We start from the raw sequence: 24,215 nt of genomic DNA, 5'->3' as shown, positions 1-24,215 counted from the left end.
ATATAATCCCAGATGTTGAACACGGGCGGGGTGCCAATTGGAACCCGACACCGAATAGCTGGCGGCAACCCCGAGACGTTTATCTGGGATATTATTGAAGGGTATTTCGGTCATTCAGTGCTCAACCCTCGTTTGGTTAAGACATGCCACCATCGACTGCCCAAGCCTCGTCTTCAGGTAACTCCGCTGCCATCCTTTTTATCTTTGTATTTTTCTCATTTTTTATATTGTCAATAAATAACGGTCACATCATGTAAACACCACTGTTTCATTTCGATTTACCTCCATTCACCGAGCCACATCATTTACCCTAAAGTGGTGACCCCGACGTGATCTTTCGGAAAATTGGGTTTGGACTCGTGAATGGAGGGTACGTGGAACATGGTGTTTGGTATGTATTTTACGTGGCCGTTATATTTTTTTTTGTTTCAAAATTTTAAATATTTTTAATTCGATTCCTTTTCAATTTTACCTTCTAGATTCATTTTCATTTTATTCCGATTAATTTCATTATTTCCAATTCATTTTTAAATTTTTTTTTTGTCAAAATTTTTATTTCACAATCTTTTGAATATTTTTCATCACTGTTTAATCATCAGCGTCTCGGCTAAACATTTCTTTCGGCGCTATGTTTAAATCATAATGTCTTCCCTCGCTCGCCGTCTCCGTCATAATGGCAGATATTTTGATTTAAAAGGCTTTGGGCAGCTTCGGTCGGATACCGTCGTTATTTGTTTTTTATGAATTAACCTAACGTATGTGACTACGGATTAGTCACAGAGCAGCTCCAGAAGCTAGGTACCGATTGCAGTCACCGTAGACTCGTCATGTCTTCGCCGAAGTACCAGAATTGCTAACGTCTCGTCGTCGAAGAAAATAAGCTACCACGTCGTCGAACAGTCGATCCTCCCACAGCGTCGATTACGGGAGCCCTGTCTGAAGAATAGCTTGTTTTCAACGTCGTCGATGGACCACATTCAAGTGCCAAAGCGACGATGATGCAACGGTATCTGTAGGACCGGAAGATATCAACAGCCGTACCAGATCACAACCGTTTCGAACTATCATATTTTTTCAAAGCCCAGTTTACACAGCACATTTTGTTTGGTATATGTTTTTTTTTGTATTTGATATTTTTTGCAAACATTTTTGTATTTTTGTTGAAGTAATTTTATGTAAAATTCTGGCAGGGGAGTATTGTAGCGAATTGAGGCATGTCGAATTTTACATCGTGGAATAACGGTCTACAAAATACCCAGAAATATAATCCCAGATGTTGAACACGGGCGGGGTGCCAATTGGAACCCGACACCGAATAGCTGGCGGCAACCCCGAGACGTTTATCTGGGATATTATTGAAGGGTATTTCGGTCATTCAGTGCTCAACCCTCGTTTGGTTAAGACGTGCCACCATCGACTGCCCAAGCCTCGTCTTCAGGTAACTCCGCTGCCATCCTTTTCATCTTTGTATTTTTCTCATTTTTTATATTGTCAATAAATAACGGTCACATCATGTAAACACCACTGTTTCATTTCGATTTACCTCCATTCACCGAGCCACATCATTTACCCTAAAAATAGTTATTAGAAATCAAATTATATAAACTTTATTTTGTCTGAATAACATCAAATCAACCTTTCTAGGTTATAAATATTATAATTAGTCATCTGTCTGTTTCTGTTAACTCAAACATTTCTTAGTTTAAGGTGTTAAATATGGAATATTACAGTATATACCCACTTAAAATTATATTATTGAAATAAGTAAATTTAATATTTGTTAAGTTGCATTGTAATCTTTAATATATATATATATATATATATATATATATATATATATATATATATATATATATATATATATATATATATATATTAAAGTCTCCTTTTACAAACTATGGGTTTATCTGGATTGGACCTACAGTTTAACGTGGAGTCCGAACCTCGGTCCTCAGCATTGAGCCTACCGACTGGCGAGTGACCAACTTTAGAAATCATCCCAGAAGACATCCGATCTTACCCAGCCTGGTTACTGGCGTGACTGGGATCATTTTCCTTGTCGGATTTTACACTCTTGCCTAGAACATTCACAAATATTAAACAATCACAAACATAAATTTACGACCATGCCCAGCAGGATTCGAACCCGCGGCTATCGCAACAGTAGGACCGTCCCATCGCTTTCGTCTCCGCGCGCCATTTTAAACGAAGTATAATTAATTTTATATTTGAATGTTCTGTAGATCCGTAAAAAGGAATGGAAATTTTCTATGGGATAGAATAATGGAATAATAAAAATGTTTTATCGCATTTTAATGTGTTAATTGCTATTTTAAATAATATACTATAATAAATGTAGATAATAGAATATAACTTAAACAAAACCTAAAAACTAAACAATAACTATAAATACTATATAAAAATTAAACATATACCTAATCATAAAAAAAAACTAATCCGTGGTATAATAAACATTTTGAATGAAGTGATGTAAATGTTTTATTTATTATTGAACGGAAATATTTTTTAATGAAAATAAAAAAAAAATTTAAAAAAATTTGAAAATAATTTCTTTTACAAAAATTGAGAAAGTAATCGAAATATAACCTATTATTGCCATAAAAACAGTAAAAATATTTTACTATATATCATTCCCACATTTAATCTTTTACCCTATTACATTAACAATCTTGAAAAATATCGTTCCAAAATACTGCTATATTAATACACAATATATTGTTAACAAGCAAACTACCAAAAAATCATAAAACTACACATATTACATATAAATGTATGAAAGCATAAATTAGGTACAATTTTGTGAAGGTCGCGGCTAGGACGACAGAACCAGAACGTCAAAAATCAATCGAATGAAACAAGTAAAACCAAAAATAGTAACTAAAAGTATACGACTAAAGCAGTCGATAGTAATTAGTAGATAGTAAATAGTAACAAAATCAGTCGAACCGAAAATAGCGACTGAAAACAGTAGGCTGAAACAGTCACTGGTAAAAAGTAGCGAAATTAGTAGAACCAAAAGTAGCGACTGAAACAGTCGATAGTAAAAAGTAGTCAATTACTAAGCAGTCGATAGTTAATTTCAGTCGATAGTTCCCAACACTAATTATAACGTATTCTTTCTCTGAGTACAGCAATTTGATAATTCAGTTACAAATTGATACAGTTATATGAATCAATACAATCATGATTTTATAATAGTGGTTGCTTAATTTTCTTATAAAACTACTAACTACTAGAGATTTAGATCTATAACTACTAGATTTATAGCAATTTGTGTCTTTTCACTTTGAGTAAAAACGTATAAATACCGTGTAAATACGTACGCAAAAGTAAACCATTTATTCCAGCTACTTCATCGTCCATTAGCCTTAAAAGGAAAGCTTCTACGCACCCCGCCACTTTCGAATTTGCAATTACGGAAAAAATCCATCCGGATTCCTCCATCAAGGCCCTCGAATTCCTGCGAACCGTTTTGGTTGAGACGGCGAAGAATTTCGAACTACCGCCAACTTTTATGAGATGTCGACGAAACGATTAAAATGCGATTTCGTTTCGGGTTATTTGGCAGTCGATTTGGGAAGCGGACAGATTGAGGCGGCGGAATGGAAAAGACGGAACTGCGCGTGACGGGATCCCGGCGCGATGAAGACGATGACGGGCGGGGAGGGTTTCGTCGACGAATTGGTCGGTGGTGAGGACCAAGAGGGAGAAACCAAATGAGAAATCGATAGTAATTAAACGCGGGCGAAACTACACTTCATCGACCACGGCGGGAAGAAACGGCCGCGGATTAAAAGGCTATTCCTTCGGAATATAAGTGAATTATTTTAAAAGCTTTAAAACGTCAATTGAGTCGCTTTTCGAGAGACGCCTTTCGTTCGGATAAAATTGACTTCAATATTGGGCCGGGTCGCTCTAACGTTTTTTTTTCTTTTCCACCGTCCCTGTTTAAAAAGTGCACAAATTTGTTACGGCTCGTCAGACGTATCGATTTAGATGAAAACATGTTGTACACTAGGTTTACGTAAACCATAATTTTTATCAATTGCACAATTTTACAAATTCGGGTCAACTTTTGGATCTGATCTGAACCCAGGTCTTCAATCCGTATGTTGAGATTGGTTCTAGTTTTCCAGTTCAGGCACGGTGGCAGAAATCTTATAGCGGCTGTCAACCGACGACATTGCTTTAAATATCAACTGGAACTTGTTTTTGTGCTTTGATTGTGCTTCACAACATGTGAAAGTGCAAAGATAACGTTGCAAACTCGATTCAAAACATTTTTGTTACATTTGTGGAGGTTGTGTGCTCGGCAAACGAAAAAAAAACCATGCCAAATATACTCAAATATGCGTAATAGCAGTACGTGTCCTGTGTAACACTTGTGAACCCACAGGACGTTTTAATGCCGCCTCTTCACATTAAACCTTATTAAGATCTTAATCAAAACGCTCAATTGCGAAAGACCTAGTTGTTATGCTGATATTCAATGACTAATGATAGACGCAACTCTCTCTGGACCCACAAATCACCAATTTACCAGCATGATATTAGCAGATTAGCAACAAGATTGGAGCTCGAATATCTCTAAAAATACATTTCCTGCATGCATGTTGATTTTTTCCCACAAAACTTGGACCACACGAGCGACGAGTAAGGATTTTGAGATAAAGGCATCATGAGCTATTACTGTTGGACTCCAATACGTGAAACAGATCCCAAGCAGTATAAAAGACTCAGTTCAATCTTTGTTCATTTCGGATTTCTACTTTTTAGTTCAATAAATGGCCGTTAATGGTCAAACATAATGAAATAATCAATTTACTGAATACTTTGAAGACTAAAGCAAATTTAAAAAAACGGGCTGCTGATTTGGGTTCATCCACCCAAATAATTCAATACTTTAGCCCCTCAATTCGCCTTACAAACTGAGTTTGGTTTGTCAGGCCCAAAACCGTGTATACTTGTGTAATTAATATGGGATAATATATGCAAAAGAACTGCAAAAAGAAATACCGTACATTATATTCATAGTGTGATCTAAAATGTCATTTTTGTAATTTAATATTAATTATTACATTTCATGTAATTTAATAATGAATGCCTATCAGCAACATAACCTTGAAATTTTAACAATTATGGATTAGTCTAACACTAGTAACCGGATCAACATCACCTTATTTAATAGTACAAAATAAATCGCGATCCATAAGTAAAAAATAGCTTTATGTAAACAGTAACCTAACGGGCTGTCTTTTTTGATATTCTCTGCAAAATAGAATTAAGTTATTTTTTAGATTTTTATATAAATACCACTAGATCAAGATTATTATTTCTATCATTTGTAACTACGAAGCGCGTCGCATTAAATGGAGGTCTCAACAGTTGAATCAATTAATCGATAGCCCCAAAGATTTAACAATCCTTGCGACAGCCAGAATGATGGCAGAGGTAATGACAAATGATGAGCAACACTATAAATAAAGTTCTGATTTCCTTAACAAATAAATATTTTTTATGTATTATAAAAATAACATATAGTCTCAAATTGCTATTCGGAAACTGATGACTTGAGTCATAAAGATATCTGAATTATATGTGTTATATTTGAATCTATAACTTGCACGAATCACATTTTTCCCAACCTATGTGTTTCATCAACGAAATATTAGTCATAATCAGTTTCGAGTTTAAGTCTGTTCATATATGCAATATTATCCATATTTTAAACTGCTAAATGCCAAACAGGTGGTATAACACCACTTTGCGATTTTTTCAACTACTGAGTATCATTGACATGCCTTAATTTTTAATAACAGTGATATATCCTAAAGTCTTCTTCAATATTTATGCGATATTTCTTCTCAAGAGCAAAATTTAAGGCAAACTCTTTATTTCACCTCTTTGCTTAAAAGTACGTGCTGCAAAATCATTACATTTATAACTACAAGAGATTGTGTTTTTATTTCATAGTCTGACATAAATCACTAAAAACAAAAGTGGAGTTTTATTTAAAACCATTAACTATTTACAGCATATACAAAATTCTCCTATTGCATAAATTACTTCATAACTTAAGTTAACAATGAAGCGGTAACAGAGCTTACACTCCAAGAAAAGCTTCTTGTTGGATTGGAAATTTGATTTTATTTGGTTTTTATAACTCAGAAGCTTTATTCTTAACTACCATAGGTATGCTAAAAAAAGGTGATAGTCGGAAGAAGCAGTAGTGAACACAGTGGGTAGTACAAGGCCTTTCAATTAAGCAGTTCTTTACACACTTTCGCGTATTTTGCAAGAGAACCGAAAGTTCTCATAGTACAAAATCACTCGATCACTCTATTTAATTATTAATTCTAATGATTAATTAATTTATTATATAGTTCAGTTTGAATTTTTAATTACACAATATTTTTAAAACATCGGCGCCAAATTCAATCGCGCATCATTACTATTTGCCTCGAAACAGAATTATAACAATGACCGACATAAAACTCGAATTGGAGTAAAAAAAAGAGGTTCATAACAGAATCTCTAATCGCTAAAGGTTTCCATGTTTTCCCATACTGTTGAACAGAAGTTATTTATTTGCATACTTAGAAGATAATAATAAATTGGTGAAATAGTATATAATATATAACAAAATTACACCCAACAAATATTTAGAAATTATACTTATCTCCATTATATTATAATTTCCATGATATATTTTTCAAAGCACTATATATATCGAAACCTAGTATAAAAAATTCACTTCCAATAAAACTAACTGAAATGGTCTAAAAATAAATACAAAGAAAAGTGCTTACCCCGTGAGTTGTGAAACGATATAATATCCTACATCCGTCACACTTTTTATTAATATATCGATTGCGTTACGTAAATCTATCTGTTGTTCGTTACAATCTTCTGAACCTTATTAAAAGAAGATTTACCTGAAAAAAAAAACACAAATTAGAAATAATAATTGAATAAAAAATTATTATATTTAACTAACATCCGATGTACATGAACAAAATAATTATGAATTATATACGCTTTATTGCTTGGCCTTATTAAAGTCATCTATTAAAATGAAGTATCCTCAATTAAAAATATTATAGATATGCAATAAATGACCGCAAAATTACAAATATTGCAATTGTTCCATAATAATAATTAATATTAATGGCACTTAACTAATGGATGCAACCTTGCAATATTCGTAATTTAGTATTGTGTGTATATGCGCATTGAAAAAGCAAAAATACAGTTCAATAGTTCCTGATACATTATCAATAATTATCAATAAAATATTAAGAATAGAATTTTCTGTAGTTTCAGAAAAGAAATATGGAAAGAGTGGATAGGAACGTTGAAATACAGGCCTATAAACAAGTAGTTTTTTAATTTAAAACTTATCAAAAGCCTAAGTCAAAAGCATAATGTATTTTATTTAGAATAGTTTCCTATCGATGGACGATAATCTTTTCTAATCTTCCAGGCAATTTATCGATTTTATTACGAAAGGACGAACTACCTTTCGAGGCTACCCACGGAATCGTACTACTTTTATCTTTATAAGTGAAGCGCTGCTGTGACAGGTCACAACTCATACGTCAGAACAAGTATTAATCAAAATATGTAGGTTCTGGCGAGCGGGACGGATGTTGTGGGATAGCACTTCTCATTTTATTGTTTCCAAGTATGTTTCATTATTGTGTCACACTCATTACTCGCATTCCAGCAGTGCGCAGCTCAAACACATCAATTGTAGTTTATAATGATTCCCATTAATGATATCATCGGATAATAGTGTTGTAGCGACCGCTATGACCCTTTAGGCTACCACGCATTCACCTACAGCAAGTTCAAAGGTTGGCAACGCCGGTGGATTGGTACCATGCGGTTCACGGCTATAAAAAAACACCACGATGACGTCTCGCGTTCTTTTCTCTACTCCCTTGTAACAATATCTATTCCACAGCGCTACCGTACTTCCTTTATCTAACCTAATATCCTGTGAATTCTCCCGTCGACCACATGTATCGTTTAATATCGAATTAAACAAGTATTTCTTCAACCAGTGTTTTCAGTTCTCGTGCAAATTCCTTCAACAAAATCGTAGTGAGTGTTCGGACAAACAATCGCATCGACAGCCACACATTCCGACCCACCGACCAGACGAACATTCTTACAATTGGTGACCCTGGCATGATTGAAGTGCCTAAGAGGTAAATGAACTCAACATAAGCCACTCGACAGGTGATTGACACATGCATGGAAGGATAGCACGAGGAACGGAAACCATCAACATCACATGGTCGACGACATCCCACGAGACTAGCCTGATGGACGAAAAGCACAGAAGACCACCATGTATACCATCAACACATGAATACCCTCGCATCACGAAACGGGACACGTAACACACTTATAGATACCCTCAAACAAAGCTAAACGCCCCAAGACGAACGATGTCCCGCTACAGCTCCGATGGCAGCTGATCCCGTAAAACTCCTCGCTCAGGTTGGGATCCCCATCTCATCAGCAGTCCCCGGCCGTTTGTTTGCGTGATTGCGGGTACACTCCGGAACTTGCGCCACATAGAGGTACGTTTCACGGCAGTTCCACTAGGAGGGGAGTTATGTGGCGACCGCCACGACCCTTTAGGCCACCACGAATTCACCAACAAGTACAAAGGTTGGCAACGCCGGTGGATTGGTACCATGCGGTTCACGGTTATAAAAGACCACCACGACGACGTCTCGCTCTCTTTTCTTTTCTCTACCCCTTTGTAACAGTACAGCTTCTACAGCGCTACCGTACTTCCTTTATCTAACCTAATATCCTGTTAATTCTCCCGCCGACCACATGTATCGTTTAAAATCACAATATACAACTATTTCTTCAACCAGTGTTTCTAGTTCTCGTGCAAATTCTTTCTAATAATAGTAGTGAATGTTCGGACAAACAATAGCATCGACAGCCATACATTTCGATCGACCGACCAGACGAACATTTCTACAGTGTCAGATTATCATCTTCAACTTACTTTCGGTATCAACAATTATCACCTGTTGTTTTGTGAAATCACTGGAGTATGGTTGCCATAAGCTTCACAGTGCACTGAATAAGTTTCAGACTTCAGACTTCAATTTGTTCAGTACAAATTCAGACATTTTGAAAAGTGCAGCCTATCAGTTGGTTTCAACATGAAGTTGGATAGCACCATCTGTTACAAATCCTTTCAAGTTAATTAATAGGCCTTACATACCAGTGAATCAAAAAGTAAATCCTATTTTTCCTAATAGGTTACTTTAAAGTCGCATATCATATATAATCATAATCGCATACAAGTAACACATATTCAGTAAGGACATACGATAACGCATTTGAAATATAACATTCCACAGAATATTATGGATATAAAATTAATGTTGTTCGTCTGCTCAATTAGAAGTTACTGGTCTTTAAAAGTGGAGATTGCAGAAGTTCATTTTCCTCATATTTTACTTTTATGCTTTACTGCAAGGTCCCCAGAAATTGGTCAATATATCCTAATTATTAACTGTAGGTAGTAGGAAATATTGGTTTTTTGAAAACCCCCCTCATCCAGAGAATAGAGACAAATGTCTACAGGTAGAAACTGACAGTTCAGAGTGTATGACCACCTAAGGTCAAGTCAACTGGTCGCCACTTCCTTAAAATAAAAATATACCTTTCAAAAATTATACATATACATATATAGTTTTAACAATAACAAATAATGAAAAAAATATCGTCGGCGTTTTGTTATTTTAGACAAAATAATTAGTATTTTAAGACAGAACAATAGGGTCACAGTTACCGTAAAATAACAAATATTTGCACTACTTTCATCGTAAAATTGCATCAATAACATATTGATTATCGATATGTATTTCGAAAAAGAATTAACACCATATATCGCATGAATGGGCGTTATCTTTAAACGTAATCCAAACACATAACGATGTATTGTTTAGACGTTCCAATCCAGTTAAGCCGTTATCGAAGTATTCTACAAATATTATGTAAACGCCATAAATGATCGTAAAGCAGTGCCATTTCGTGCCAAGGTCCCGAGATAAGTCAGTGGGAGCATCAAGTCAGAAATTGATTTCAAAACAAAAACATCGATAGATAAATGTAATGGCTTAAAATACTTCTGGTCACGATATATCGACAAATGTAGGCAAAGTATTTAATTCAATAATTTTAATTATTATATTCTAGAACCAGTTTTGTAGTTTTGGTTTTGTCGCATTTTTTTCTTGTAAATTAAATAGGATTTAAACTCTAATCTATAACTACAAAGTACTATGATTAGATAGGAATAAAAAGAAAATATTTGTGAAGCTTCCGCATCTTCTGCCGAAAGTTAAAAAGAATATATTATTAGGCGTTTCCATGTATTCTGACAATGATTTCACTTTAAAAACAACACTGTGTCAAAAAAGAGATGTAAAGCAACATCGTCTTCTGAATCGTGCATTCTTGAGTGTCGAAACCATTTGTAAGCTAGGACATGATGATATTTGGTAAATACTCCGCAGAACTTCCTATTTGAACTGCAACAATGCATCCTTCACTATTCCTGCAACATGTACCGAACATTATCATGCAAGACGATATATTTGCGTCTATTAGTTCACGCGCAAAATGGGACGAAATGAGGGTCACAGTGAGTGTACGCGTGATAAAACTGCCAGACACCTAAACCACGCCGATACGATTGAAATACTCGCTTCGCAGTAAAGCTGTACACAGTAGTAGCCTTGGTACAATGGCAATTGATACTAATAAGGACTAAACTGGAATTTAATTCTAAATCTAATTAGGAAGACGAATTCGAATACGAAATGGTAATATTTATCTCCTATGTGGATTGTAAAAGGTAACTGAGAAGTTAAAAAAAAATAAGAAAAACTCAAGAAGAACATACTGTAAAGATTTAGTGAAGAATTTTAATTAAAGAATTTAATCCTCATGTAGGAGGACAGAATTCAGAAAATGACAAATCTTGTCGAATCCGCACAACTTCGATCTCTTCTTCTACTTCCATTTTTAAACACACAATATTGTGCGATAGCTGTCGTTCTTTAAACCTAGAAAATTTGTGTGCGTCACCTCACCAAGCTGCGTCTCTTTTACAACAATATCTTTTTAAATTGTTAAACTGACGTTTGCACACACTAAATGGAAAATACAATTATCAGTTATATTACGTTGTTTAAAAGTTTTTTAGATCGCGTTTTCACCAATAGATACCACTGGTCAAAGTATAAGCAAATGCCTAATAGAAAGAGTCTTATATATGACCAGTAACTCTGGAAGATTAAGAAGATTAAACAGTAACATGTTCATATAGGGGTCGATAGCTCAACGAGAGATACAAACAGAATACACTAGTTGTTAAATCCAACACATAATATAATTCAAAATACATTGTGTCTTCCTTTATCAAGAAGTGAATGTCGATATCTTGAACCTGATTGTTAAAAATGCTTATTAATTCAAGAAAGGAACTCGAAATTTAAAAAAAATGTATTTATTAATTAATATAATATCTAAATTGTTGATACAAAATAAGTTGCTGCTATACAAGCATATACTAAAACCTATATGGACCTCCGGAATTCAGTTATGGAGATATTCTGCGCGTAGTAACATCAAGACCTTCGGATTTCAACAGCTATAGAGAAAATTAAGAGATCGGCCGCAAAACATGAGGAAATACTCCACTCCCATGAAACACCATGGAAACGCCGTGATACAAGTCTTGGTCATCACTGAGATAGGACTCAGAATCAAGAGAACAAAACAGTGTGATCTTGTGTAGTTGCGAAATGACGTGCACTATATGATAAAAACGCTTAAAAGTGCTACTCATTTGTATTTTATTTTATTAGAGACTGGAAGTAAGGATCAATGGGTCTTCATAAATAAGTATCTAGTTTTAAGTTACTATAGAGAAAAATTGTAAGTTAATCACCTACGACTAGTACTAATACATGAATATCTTTTTAAAAAATTAAGAAAACCTTAATTGATTTTGAGGAATTTACAATAAAATAAGATTTCACTGGAAGCTAAGTAACATATTTTTATGCCATGATCTAAACCGAAATTCCCCTAAAATTAAATACCTCTTGTCTTGTTTCTCAATATTGACCAAGAAAAAGAAAAATAACTTTTACCACGCCGAAGGAACAAACGAACAGCCCGAAAGTTATTCGACGGCGGTTTTTCTCTCTCAATTCCTTTTTCCACGGGTATGAACTTTATTTTTATCTATATCAGTTCCAAATGAGAAATTAATTAAGAGTTGTCATGTCGAGTTTCGTTGGCTTGTTTGCTTTCGAGTTTTCGATCAAACCCTTAATCTTGTCTTTGTTGGTTTTCGGCATCCATTGACACATTGAAAATTATGTATTGGCAGAGTTATTTATTTTGAAACTGTATAGGTCAAACACAATCCACTCGGATGGAAATAATAGTAGACCTAAGATAACTGATGATAGTGATTCATACACCTTAGATGTAAAATAATTGTTGCTTTATTTAACTTTCGACTGTCGAGTCCTTAAAATAACACCCATCTTTATGATATTCTCATCAAAATAACCGTCTCCAAATAACACATTAATACCTTCTGTCAGAACTAAATTTAAACTAATATTAAATCGCTGATGTAATCGTAACCCTAGGGCATCTCCCATTTTCATGCCTAAAGAAAATAACAATAATACTGGTATTCTAGCATCGGTTTAAAATATCTGCCAATTCTGTTTATTATACACCCTTTAAACACCACAAGCATTCAAATTGTTCTAGAGTAAAACAATAATTTTCAACCTGATATAAAACCTTGGCATATTCCCAATTTTGAAATACAAAATATACACTTTAAAAAAAGATAACTCACCTCAATATAATTATTGGTATATATATTACAATAAATAATAAAAAAATATTATTACGAGTGTCCCACTTTTGGTGGAAGCCATTGTGGTCAGAGGTGGTAAAAACGTCCGACTTTCATAAAAAGTTCAAATAAATCATAAAATATAATATAAATAAATCAGAAATAAATCAGACAGCTCGAAAATAAAAAATGAATTCATAAAGTTTATATAAAATTAAACTTATCATTGGAAAAACATGTCGTTGGTGTTGGTTGTAAAGCTGCATAAGATAACACCCCTAGTATTATTTCACGGAATAAATATAACCATTAGTTTAGTGAAACTAGAGTTCTTATTATTGAAAAAACTCGCAGGAATATGGCATCAAATTATTACGTCCCCGATAAAATTAGACTAAAAATATGACAACCCAAACGTGTAGAGTTAAAAATTATTAAATAACTAATAGCTATATACAATAATGAATCCACTAATACAGGAAAACAATATACTATCAGCACATCCATTCGTCTTCAAGTAAAAATATTTAACAATAGACTAAATAAAAACGGTAATTCCCCGAGGTACTGTGTTGGAACCAGCCTCTTACCTAATTTTTACCTATAGGAAGAAAAATTCACGCGACAACAGCAAAAACATTGAAACTTCAGTAAAATATTGGACCAAGCAATAGACAGACCAGGTGAAATTTGAAAATAAGAGAAATCAACATATAATAGTCAGAGTAAATATTACCCAATTGCCATAAGTGCAGAGGTAACTCAACAAAATATTTAGAAATTACAGTGGACGCGAAACTGTACTAGAAAGTTTATGTAAAGAATATGGAAGACAAAAGTGATATTTAATGTAGAAGACGTATTAGTTATTTGGAAGAAATTCTACCCTATCAACATACAATACGCTGTATACGTAAATCCTTAACTCCATACGGACACAACAGATATGGGGTAGTGTGAAGAAGAGTTGGAACTAATTCATTAAGTTACTCACAGCCCAAGGATTTATCAATTGCAGTTAAGATGCGGAAGTTTTATGCTGTTCAAATATTTCTGATAAAAATCTTAACTGTACCAACTCTCATATGATAATTAAATAAGTCTTATATCTGCCTGGTGTAAATGCGCCTTTTGAAAGGCTTTTTTCACTGATGAATAAAATATATAACTGAAGAAACAAAGTTAAGAGTTGCGGCTTTGAACCTACTAATAACCAAGACAAACATTAATAAATAATGAAATCAACTTTGATCTCGACAGCTGTCCAAATGTTACGTGTCGATAAATAGGTGTTGCAGATATCACTCACTTTTTCATTTATAAAATTATTAAATCTAGTGAAATAATAGTAATTTTAAGTTAGTTCGATCTAATTTCTATAAATTCTTTTCCGCTCTAATGAGAAAAATTAATAGCTACATTAGATTTGTTAGTTGTTGAAAGAATATTAATAAGAATATATTGTGAATTATGTATGAATTAATACCATGAAAAATTAATAGAAATCTTATAATGTAAATACTTGAAAATTCTTCGCATAACAAGTGACGCAGTAGTGGCATACAGTAAAAGGTATTTATTATAAAATCTTAAAATTAAACTAAATTCAGCAAATGGTTTGTTCTGCTGTCGTTTTTTGTTAGAAAGAATAAAAACACTTTATCTCCTAGAGAAACCGAAAATATCACTGACTCCAAATATAATAATCGTTAATTAATTCTTTAATTAGCCTTGATAAACAACGATAAGAAATAAAATTCGTGCTTTGCGTGCTGAACAAAGTAAGGAAACCCAATTACCGAAGTTTTAGACTAGTTTTTTCTCAAACGAAATACGAATAAGCTTTTTTGTTACAGCATTAAAATGGAACGATCAAATTTACTATGTTTAATGAAATTTTTATTACTAATTATATTTGTCCGTAAACATCCCGCAGTTACTGAAATAACTTTCTTGTTATAACGTGCAAAAACAAGTAATTACTTTACCGCACATTTCGTTATAAAAATAGATAATATAATTCAAGAAATAAAGAGCAATTTAATATAAATTGTATACGTAAAAACTTATCAGAAAAAATTGTCACTTAAAAACACTTCACCTTTGTATCTCAAAAAATGAGGGACATTCGGCAATATACGATCTAATTCAATAAATTCACGGAGTACAATTCAACTGTAATAAGAATGGGTCATCAGGTGCCCTTTACACAATCCCTCAATAATGCCTTTCTATATTTTCTTACATTCGGCCATCCTGAACTCGGTTCTGTCCTCAGAACTTGGTCCACAGCGTACGTCGGTATCTCGGAACACACAAAAAAGTCCTTTACAGTGGCACTTTTCTTCACCGTAAATATTTCCAATGTTTATTTCAACCTTATCGTCTTCTCGAATTGCCAGTCAAAATCTTAAACACGTACCATGTCCATTTTATTTTCTAGCACCATAATTCGTTCTTTATTTTTCAAAAACATCACATTTTACAGATTTTTAAAATCTTAATCGATGACAGGATCATCTGACACGTCGTTACTATGAACTACGACAACGCTATATATTGCACTGGGTTAACCTAGTTTACAATCCAAACAAGACCAACACTGTTCCCCGTAAAATTTCCCAGTGCAACGAATTTAATAGTCCACTTAAAACGTTTGTATTTCATTTAATCTAATTTGCATAATGTACGGATTTACTGAATTTACTGCAGAATCCAGGCAAGGCTACGATTTCTTCAAAACTATCGCCGCTAATAATTCACTTCGTTTCTCTACATGAACATTTACAGTGACTATCATCGAAACGTTTACTGAATCACTTCAATCTGGGTACGAAACTGTCTCTGACACACGACGGGTATTGTCTATTAAAGCACTGAACTTGTACTTAATCGTCTTCTTCCAGCTTAACTACTTGTAGCAACGGTTCACTGTATATTCTCTTCTTATTGAAACTTCTCAAAGTTCTCGGGAAACACTTTAAAGTACTCTTTATCTTGTTACTTATCAATTAAACAACTTTTCAAAATTGTCTTTTCACCATATGCCAATTCGGTCTTTTTGGTATACACAATTTAACAAACAATCGATCTTCTCTTATTACATTTGTCTCTTGAAATATCAACTCGAAAAATTATCACAAACTCCACAAACAGAAAGTATGGCTCCTTCTCCGGCTTTTCGTAAAATATCAATCTGGAGGGTTAGAACCAACAGATATCTTCATATATTTCTGTAGAAACTCAATCCGGATAGTCACAAATTAAACGAACAAGAATATCACACGTTGTTCCATTTGCTAATTTTCATTCTTATAATTCCTTTATTCTTGAACCACAATAATCAACATCATCACGTCTAGGCTCAAATTACAAGCAGTCCCGGCTGTTATTCTCCACACCCTAACGTCTTGTGGCTTTTCAACAGGTATTATGGGTACTACGATTTTTCATGATTCAACTTGTGCAACAACTAGACAGTAACGGTCTCAGTCATTGCCCTCCAAGTCTTCATATGCAAAACCTCAGTAACCAAAGTCACATGTCTCGATTCAAATAATAAGCAGACGGTATCGGTCTCGGTTGCCATTTTTCCTTGCCTCCAGGACCTCAGGACATCAACATTTTCAAACTTCGTGATAATCCAATTTTTAACTTCGTTCACTAATGCGTTCACGACAACTATAACAACTTTCATATTGATGTTCCAGTTCATTTCCGTCACTAAACTTTATTGTCATTTACTGATCTGATTTGTCCTTCAAACTTCTGCATCAATTTTCACTTGTCTTGTTCTTTACTCTGTGGCTTCAATACTCGTCATCTGGATACAACAAATTTCACTTTATTTATATATTTCTCATCATACTTTATCTCTGTTTCAATAATATGTAATATATTCTCATACTATGATTTTGAAATTCCATTCCATTGAAGTGGTCTATTGTCTCAGTATACCATATTCAGAATTTTCTCATTATAATTCTGTAACTCTGGTTTCACTGCTTGCCAAATTCACTGTATTCGCCGTATCTTTGTAAAGTCTTTGCGGTAAATGAACTTTCATAATCGCCAATTATTAACTAACACCATCAGCGTTATCTTCCTTGAACCGCTTCTTCTTTCAGCGCTCAATGTATGTATAATCGGACAACCATCCTGAGCGCATTTTGAGTATAATCCCACTTCTGATTTGTAAGAAATACTTTTATTTCTTGGTAAATAAAGTACGAATATTCAGAATAACATTATAGTAGCCACTATATCGATAATATACAAAGTATTACAACGGTGATTACAATAACATTCGTCTATCAACTACGTCAACAAGTACCCTTCAAGAGACTCTAAGAAACTATATCCTTTCCAGTCAAGGAGCCGGCCTTTATATCCAAAAGTGTACATCTCAGCATTCCCATCGGCCGGTCCCGATACCACGTCTGGCTCGATTAGCGATTGAATCATCACGTGCCCTTTACACAATCCCTCAACCATGCCGTTCTATATTTTCTTACAGACGACAAAGAGTGATCCAACGTTTATAAGTTAATACGGTATGGCGAGATCCTCAAACTATTGTCATACTGCCCGTTTGTACGAGCGTAAACGGTATTTATATGTCGTTATAAAAATAAAGCGTATAACACAGTGTCAACCAGACTACTTCTGACGCGTCATGAAAAATTCCAAAATTACACACGCCATCGAAACTATCAACTTGTTTGAAATGCGAAACTAATATAAAATCATACATTACTGATGACATATTATCATAGTTGTTTTTATAACAGCAAAACTAGTGTATAAAAAAGCATTGTTCTAAAGATTCGCTGGTTCAAAATGCTATTCGTCTCGAATCAGAAGCAACAATATATTGATGATTCAGAGAGTTAGTTGATTTTGCAAATAACATGATGCGGAGACACTAACCAATATTTGGTAAAAAAAATCTGCCTGCTTTCCTCATATTAATCATAACTTTTACTTTATTATTATTAATTTTCATTTTTTAGTCTTCTAGTCATATTTATCACTTTGCCATTACTAGCGAACGCTCATCCCAGATCTTTCAACACCTATCTCTTACTAGACACCGATAACCCTGCATTTTCTTGATCTACACAACCATTTTTTTGTATTATTGTGTTATATATAGCTTCGACAGGAACGAATTAAATTTTAAAAAATAGATAACTCGTATTTTATTTCAAAAGTCTTATTCTGATTAACCGCGTTCAATTGTTATTGATTATTCTTTGTTTCCCAATATTTGCCAACGTTCTTCTCACTTGGTACTTAATCAATTTTACAGATCGAGAAAATTAAGGTAAATTTCCTTCTCTTGTTTTAGTGTATTTCAATATAAACAACACAATATTAATCCGGCCCAAAGCAAAATCCACCCACATATTTCTTGGTCTCCATTGACTACCCGCAACGAAAAGGTGGAACAATTGAATTTCATCAGTTCCCCATTCATTCGCTTCTTATCCGTTCTACGCGAGCTCAAAACGTGAAATTAATTAAGAGTTGTCATGTTTGGTTTCGGTCGATTTCATATGAAGGAATTCTTTCCCGCTTTATCCGTTAGAAAAGCGTCTTGGCTCTGTCATTCTGTATGATGTATCATAGGATTAGGGATTTTCTTTGGCAGATATAAATAAATCATTCTTTCAATGGAAATATAGTTTAGAAGCGGAGGACGTGCTTGGGGATTAAATAAACTGATACGGGCGATTTATTTATTAGATTTGTTTTTCATTTGACTTCATTCGCATAGAAATGTTCATTTAAAATAATGTCATTGATAACAGACACCTATTTTTGCGTAAACAGTGAGTTAATAAGAAGATCTACAAATATACAACAACATACAAGCAAGGTAAGTACCGAATAAATATAATTCTATGTATTCCCTGAATTGAATTTATATTACTTAAGCAAAAGTTAAGAGTAAATGTAGAAGTTTGTATGGTTTGGTTAGCTTCAACCTTCTGAGTTCCTGCGGATTTTCTGTAGCTGTATTATTTCCAGGTTCCTGTCATTCAACTAGTCCAGCAAATTTATTTCATGTTTTAAGGCGAAATCTTGCAAAATTCCGTAAAGCTATTTGATTATGAGGTTATTATACTAGGACCAGAATATTATACATAATTAAAATTAGGATTAGTAACCGATGCAAAAAGGTATATACGGTATAAGGTAAGGTGCAAAATATTATATGTGTTTTTTACAAATTACAAAAAAAAGGTTGCAGATAAAATAAAATAAGGTAATAGAGTATATCGAAAATAGAAAAATGCTAGAAAAGTTAAAAGAAAATAAATTATAGAAGTAAACTGATTATTCTAAAATGTAACCCTTATTAAGATAGCGCCAGAACTAATTTTATTTTATAAAGCAAATAAAGAGAAAAATAAAAAAGATGAAAGTTCAGAAAATATTAATAAATTCCATTGAATTTATCCAAAAAGTGGTTTCCTTTGAAATTGATTGTGTATGGTGAATGACTATCGGACTGTCCAATGTAAATAAATGAATAATCTAAATTCCTGATGTGAATATAAATAATACCAATAAATACTAAATACTATTAAATCAATCTAGTTTGCAATATCTGAGTGTAAAAAGTATCAGTGGAGCTTTCTGCATCATCACTCAAGAAGAATAAAATTAATGGTTCAACAGGTCAAAAGACTCTATAAAGGACCCCTAAAGAGGACAAAGGTAAAAAAGATTTATTGATTTTAGTCACGTCAACCTCCTTTTTCTCTGAACTACCGAGCTCTGAACCACGGTCCTCCACATTAAGCCTACCGATTGGCGAGTGACCAACTTTAGAAATCATCCCAGAAGATATCCGATCTTACACAGCCTGCTTAATGGCCTGAATGCGATCATTTTCCTTGTCGGATTTTACCCTCTTGCCAATAATGACAAATATTAAACAATAGCAAACATAAATTTTACAACTATGCCCCAGTTGGATTCGAACCCGCGACTGTAGCAACAATAGGAGGACCGTCCTGTCGCCTTTACCACTCCGCTACCAAGCCGGCTGCCTAAGGAGAATAGAATCTAGTATAGTCGTTTAGTACTATAATAGCAATTCAGAAACCGTATACTCTTATATCATGTTACAACAATATGGACTTGCGTAGCGTCAATATTTAAACGCTTCATAGCTTTTGCGTACTAATTAATAATATATTACGATACATAATATATAATGTGTAAAAATAGCATAGTTGTTAAGCTAGTTAAATAAAATTAATTTTATATTTCAGAATATCATACATAATTTAAATTAGAGCCATGCACCATGCCAATATTAATCAGATATAAAATTGGTATATAGAAATCTAGTTTCACAAATTCTAGAACAAATATCATACAAATAATCAATATATTTAATTAATCGCTGTTTCATTATTATCTATAATATGAAAATATATTCAAAATATATCGAATAAAAAGAAAGCAATAGAAACAGAATGTAATAACAATATTTGACCAAAATGAAAAATCTTATTACTCTATTAAATATGAGAATATAAAAATTATAACTAAACCTACTAAATTGAAAATTCATTGGTTACATAAACAAGGAACCCAATTTAAACATAAAATATTAATACGAATATGTCAAATTTAATGGAATACTTTTTGTACAATACAAACTGAGTGTTTTAACATGTTTTAACTACAGACTATAGATTACTAAAGGCAATCACTTAATAAATCGACTAATCATTTTATTACCCAATAAAACACCAACTAGAGGAAATTTTACTATTCACTTACATCGTATTCACATATATTCACATTATATCTGTCATCACATACATTTAACTCACTCTGGAAACTACTCCTCCGTACTAACACGCCAACGAAGTGTTTAACACTAGCTCTTTGAATTACACTACTGATTGATTGCAGTAAGTTTTGATTAAGAAAAATATATATCAAAACCACTACCGTTCAAAGCAATAACTTGCCAAATTAAAATTTCCATTTTATTGTGGTAAACACGGCCCCTTAGATTAAAAAGAATCTAAAATTTAATCATAATACTAAATTTAAATGTATGTATTGGCAAGAAAGCATGCAGGATTTAGACAATGCAGAAGTTTAAGCCCAACCGTATTTATAATATTGATGGGTGAAATAATAAATAAATATCAAATAGACGAAACACGTAGATTATACTCGCAATAGTATAATAAAAATAAGTATATATAAATAAGGGTATAATAAAAATAAGGATATAATATATGTAAAAATTGAGATGCCTGTAAAGCTTTTGTGGATGATGTTGTAGGAATGTTCGTCGGGTCGGTCAGTCGGTCGAAATGTGTGGCTGCCTTTGCGATTATTTGTCAGAACACTCACTACTATTTTTGGAAGGAATTTGGACGAGAACTGAAAACACTGGTTGAAGAAATACTGTATATTTCAATGTTAAATTATACATGTAGTCGACGGGAGAATTGACAGGATATTAGGTTAGGTAGAGGAAGTAGGGTAGCGCTGTGGAAGTGGTACTATTACAAGGGGATGGAGAAAAGAAAAGAGAGCGAGACGTCGTCGTGGTGGTCTTTTATAGCCTGGAACTGCATGGTATCAATCCACCGGCATTGCCAACCTTTGTACTTGTTGGTGAATTCGTGGTGGCCTAAAGGGTCCTGGCGGTCGCCACAATGTATAATATAATAACAACTAATATACCAATACCGGGCTACCTACAAAAAATCTCAAACAGATGAAATATGACACTAAAATAATACGGAATGCTAATGAATAAAAGCAAAACGAAAGTGGTGTTGATAGGAAATTATACAAAAGTAATAAATATCCTAGTTAAGTAGAACCAAATTGATATAAAATTAGAACAAGTAAATGCATTTAAATATTTGGGTATACAAATCGAAGATAATTAAAAACTGTAGAAGAAAGGAACGCGGCGATTGAAGACCATAAATTCGTACTTCACTATAAATAGCAAGCAATTTACACTTCAACCATAATATTCGGTTGCGAAACGTGGGTATTGTGAAGGATGAGTGCAAGTAAGACTCAAACAATGACAATTAAATACCGCAGAATAGTAAAGGGTGTAACAACGATGATGGAGGACACAAAACAGGTAAAGAGAATATGGGAAGCAATGACGGATAAGAAAAAAATCAGAGGTGAGCTAGGCGAACCTAGAATGAATGTATTAAAGAAATACTTCGTAAGGAAGGAAAAACCCCTGCCCAAGCAAAATAATTAAACAGAGATAAAAAAATGGCAGAACTTATAGTCATAACACATCTACAGCACGCACATACAAACGTACGTACAAAAGGTGTCTTCTCATTATATATCAAATTAGTGAATATTAAAAGGAAAATATCAATGATTCATATAATGAATAATCAAATCAATGATCATTCAATAATCAGTATATCTATTATAATCTTGAACTCAAATTATTAGCAACAAGAATTTCTTAAATAAACTAGCAGTTGATAATTCTAGTAAGTGAACATGAAGACTTTAAAAGATATTCGAATATATTATTATTACAACTATAGACCAACGTAATCATTATCATTAACAATTATAGCAAACAAAATCAGAATTAAAAATATTATTAATATCATAAATAAAATACGTTAATAAATATAAAAAAAATAAATAAATTAATTAATTAAATTATAAAAATTATACAAAAGGTAAACTGCAAGTATTTTTTTAATAAATTAGTAGTGGATAATGTTAGTAAGTGAAGATAAAGAGTTCTAAATATATTCGAGTATATTATTAATGGAAATAAAGAACTACGTAATCATTATCATTAAGAACTATACAAAATAAAATCAGAACTAAAAATATTAAGGATGATTACTACATTTGATCAGCATTTGTGGCAAAGACATTATCCACACTGGCAACACAAATACATTTCAGGTATATTTTCGACAACCATATCTCTCCCCTGCAGGGTCGAAACCCTCGAAACGCACCCGTTAATGGGCTATCGATGCGCGTGGGACAACACTTAAGTAAATGCATTGCGGAAAATTTTCGTGGGGTAATTTATCAAAAATCGCATTTTTAAAAACTCTCGATCCGTATTCGCTCGCTTCGACGAAGCTTTTCAGTCGATTCCCTTTGTATTTATTTTCGTCGTCGTTTTCACGGAATCGCGATGGTATCGAAGCTTTTTTTCCAGGGGATGAAGAATATATACATCTATCGGTTTACTCAGGGTGATATTCCTGAATTTATATTGAGCTTTTTAGAAGATACGATACACACATATACTCTCTCCAGATTTTGATTCTATTTTTATAAATCTTTCTTTTTTTACACAAGACTTATTCGTATATATATATATATATATATATATATATATATACGCGCTGAAACATGTAACCCAAGAAACTTTTACAGCTTGATAAAGTTCAACAGTAATAGTGAAAGTGATTGTGGCAGGAAGAAATATTTTTGTTGTAAGTTTGTGGCCCTATACTGACAATCACCAATACTGAGTGAAAATAGCGGAAACAACTAAAGATGAATATCGAATTAATATAGGATGAAGCTGTTGAAAAATTGTAGAATGCGAAATATTTGTGTGAATAGATTTCTGTGCAATTAATTAAAAAATAATTAATACTAACTGTTTTGCAGATATGGAAAACATATTAGGGAAAATACAGTTATTAATGCTAATTCCAGAATTTTTCATTGCAAATGAAGAAAATATACACAAACAGTAACAGCATAAATACAGTTGTAATTAACTCTATTTTGAGACCTTCAATTATATATTGACATACTATAATATCAAAATAAATTATATTTTATAAAATGATTATTGTTTAATTATTTTATTTACATTAGTATTTTGTTTTCAGACTCAAAAAAGATGCGGCAACGTTGTTACGTTTTAATATCATAAATATTGAAGAAATACATTGGCCGTTTTATTGACTAAGGACTACATAAGTATTTACATGCTAACTTCTAGGTCAACATAAAAACAGTATTAAGTACTTGTTAAAGTAGAATCATCGAAGTTCATTAATTTACATTAAAATGACATTTGCATTAAAATTATTGCTGAATTTTTACTGTATTGAATCTTGGTTTACTTGAAGCTTGAATGTACGTAGATCAGTGCAGATCTACTGGCGAAAATTCGAAGTATCAATGCAAGGAACTGTTAAAGAATCTAACATAAATATTCAAAGTGATAGCTTCGGCATTTCTCTAC

General features: G+C 33.1%; 1 protein-coding gene and 1 long non-coding RNA gene across 3 annotated transcripts in view; both read right to left on the bottom strand.

The window, feature by feature from the left end:
* The window catches only part of Fur2 (furin-like protease 2), a 1,295,077-nt gene that overhangs the window by 994,810 nt on the left and 276,052 nt on the right, over positions 1–24,215 (bottom strand). The window lies entirely within an intron of this gene.
* LOC143191272 (uncharacterized) lies at positions 3,318–9,716 on the bottom strand. The gene is made up of 2 exons (XR_013004459.1): positions 5,481–9,716; positions 3,318–4,287 (listed from the first exon to the last, which is right to left on the bottom strand). It is a non-coding gene; the product is annotated as an uncharacterized LOC143191272 (long non-coding RNA).

Source organism: Rhynchophorus ferrugineus, unplaced genomic scaffold, assembly GCF_030347505.1.
Source record: "Rhynchophorus ferrugineus isolate W39M unplaced genomic scaffold, kcgeb_rfMv2 rfM2, whole genome shotgun sequence".
In the NCBI taxonomy this organism is placed as follows: domain Eukaryota; kingdom Metazoa; phylum Arthropoda; class Insecta; order Coleoptera; family Curculionidae; genus Rhynchophorus; species Rhynchophorus ferrugineus.
This window is presented reverse-complemented; position numbering and strand designations above follow the sequence as displayed.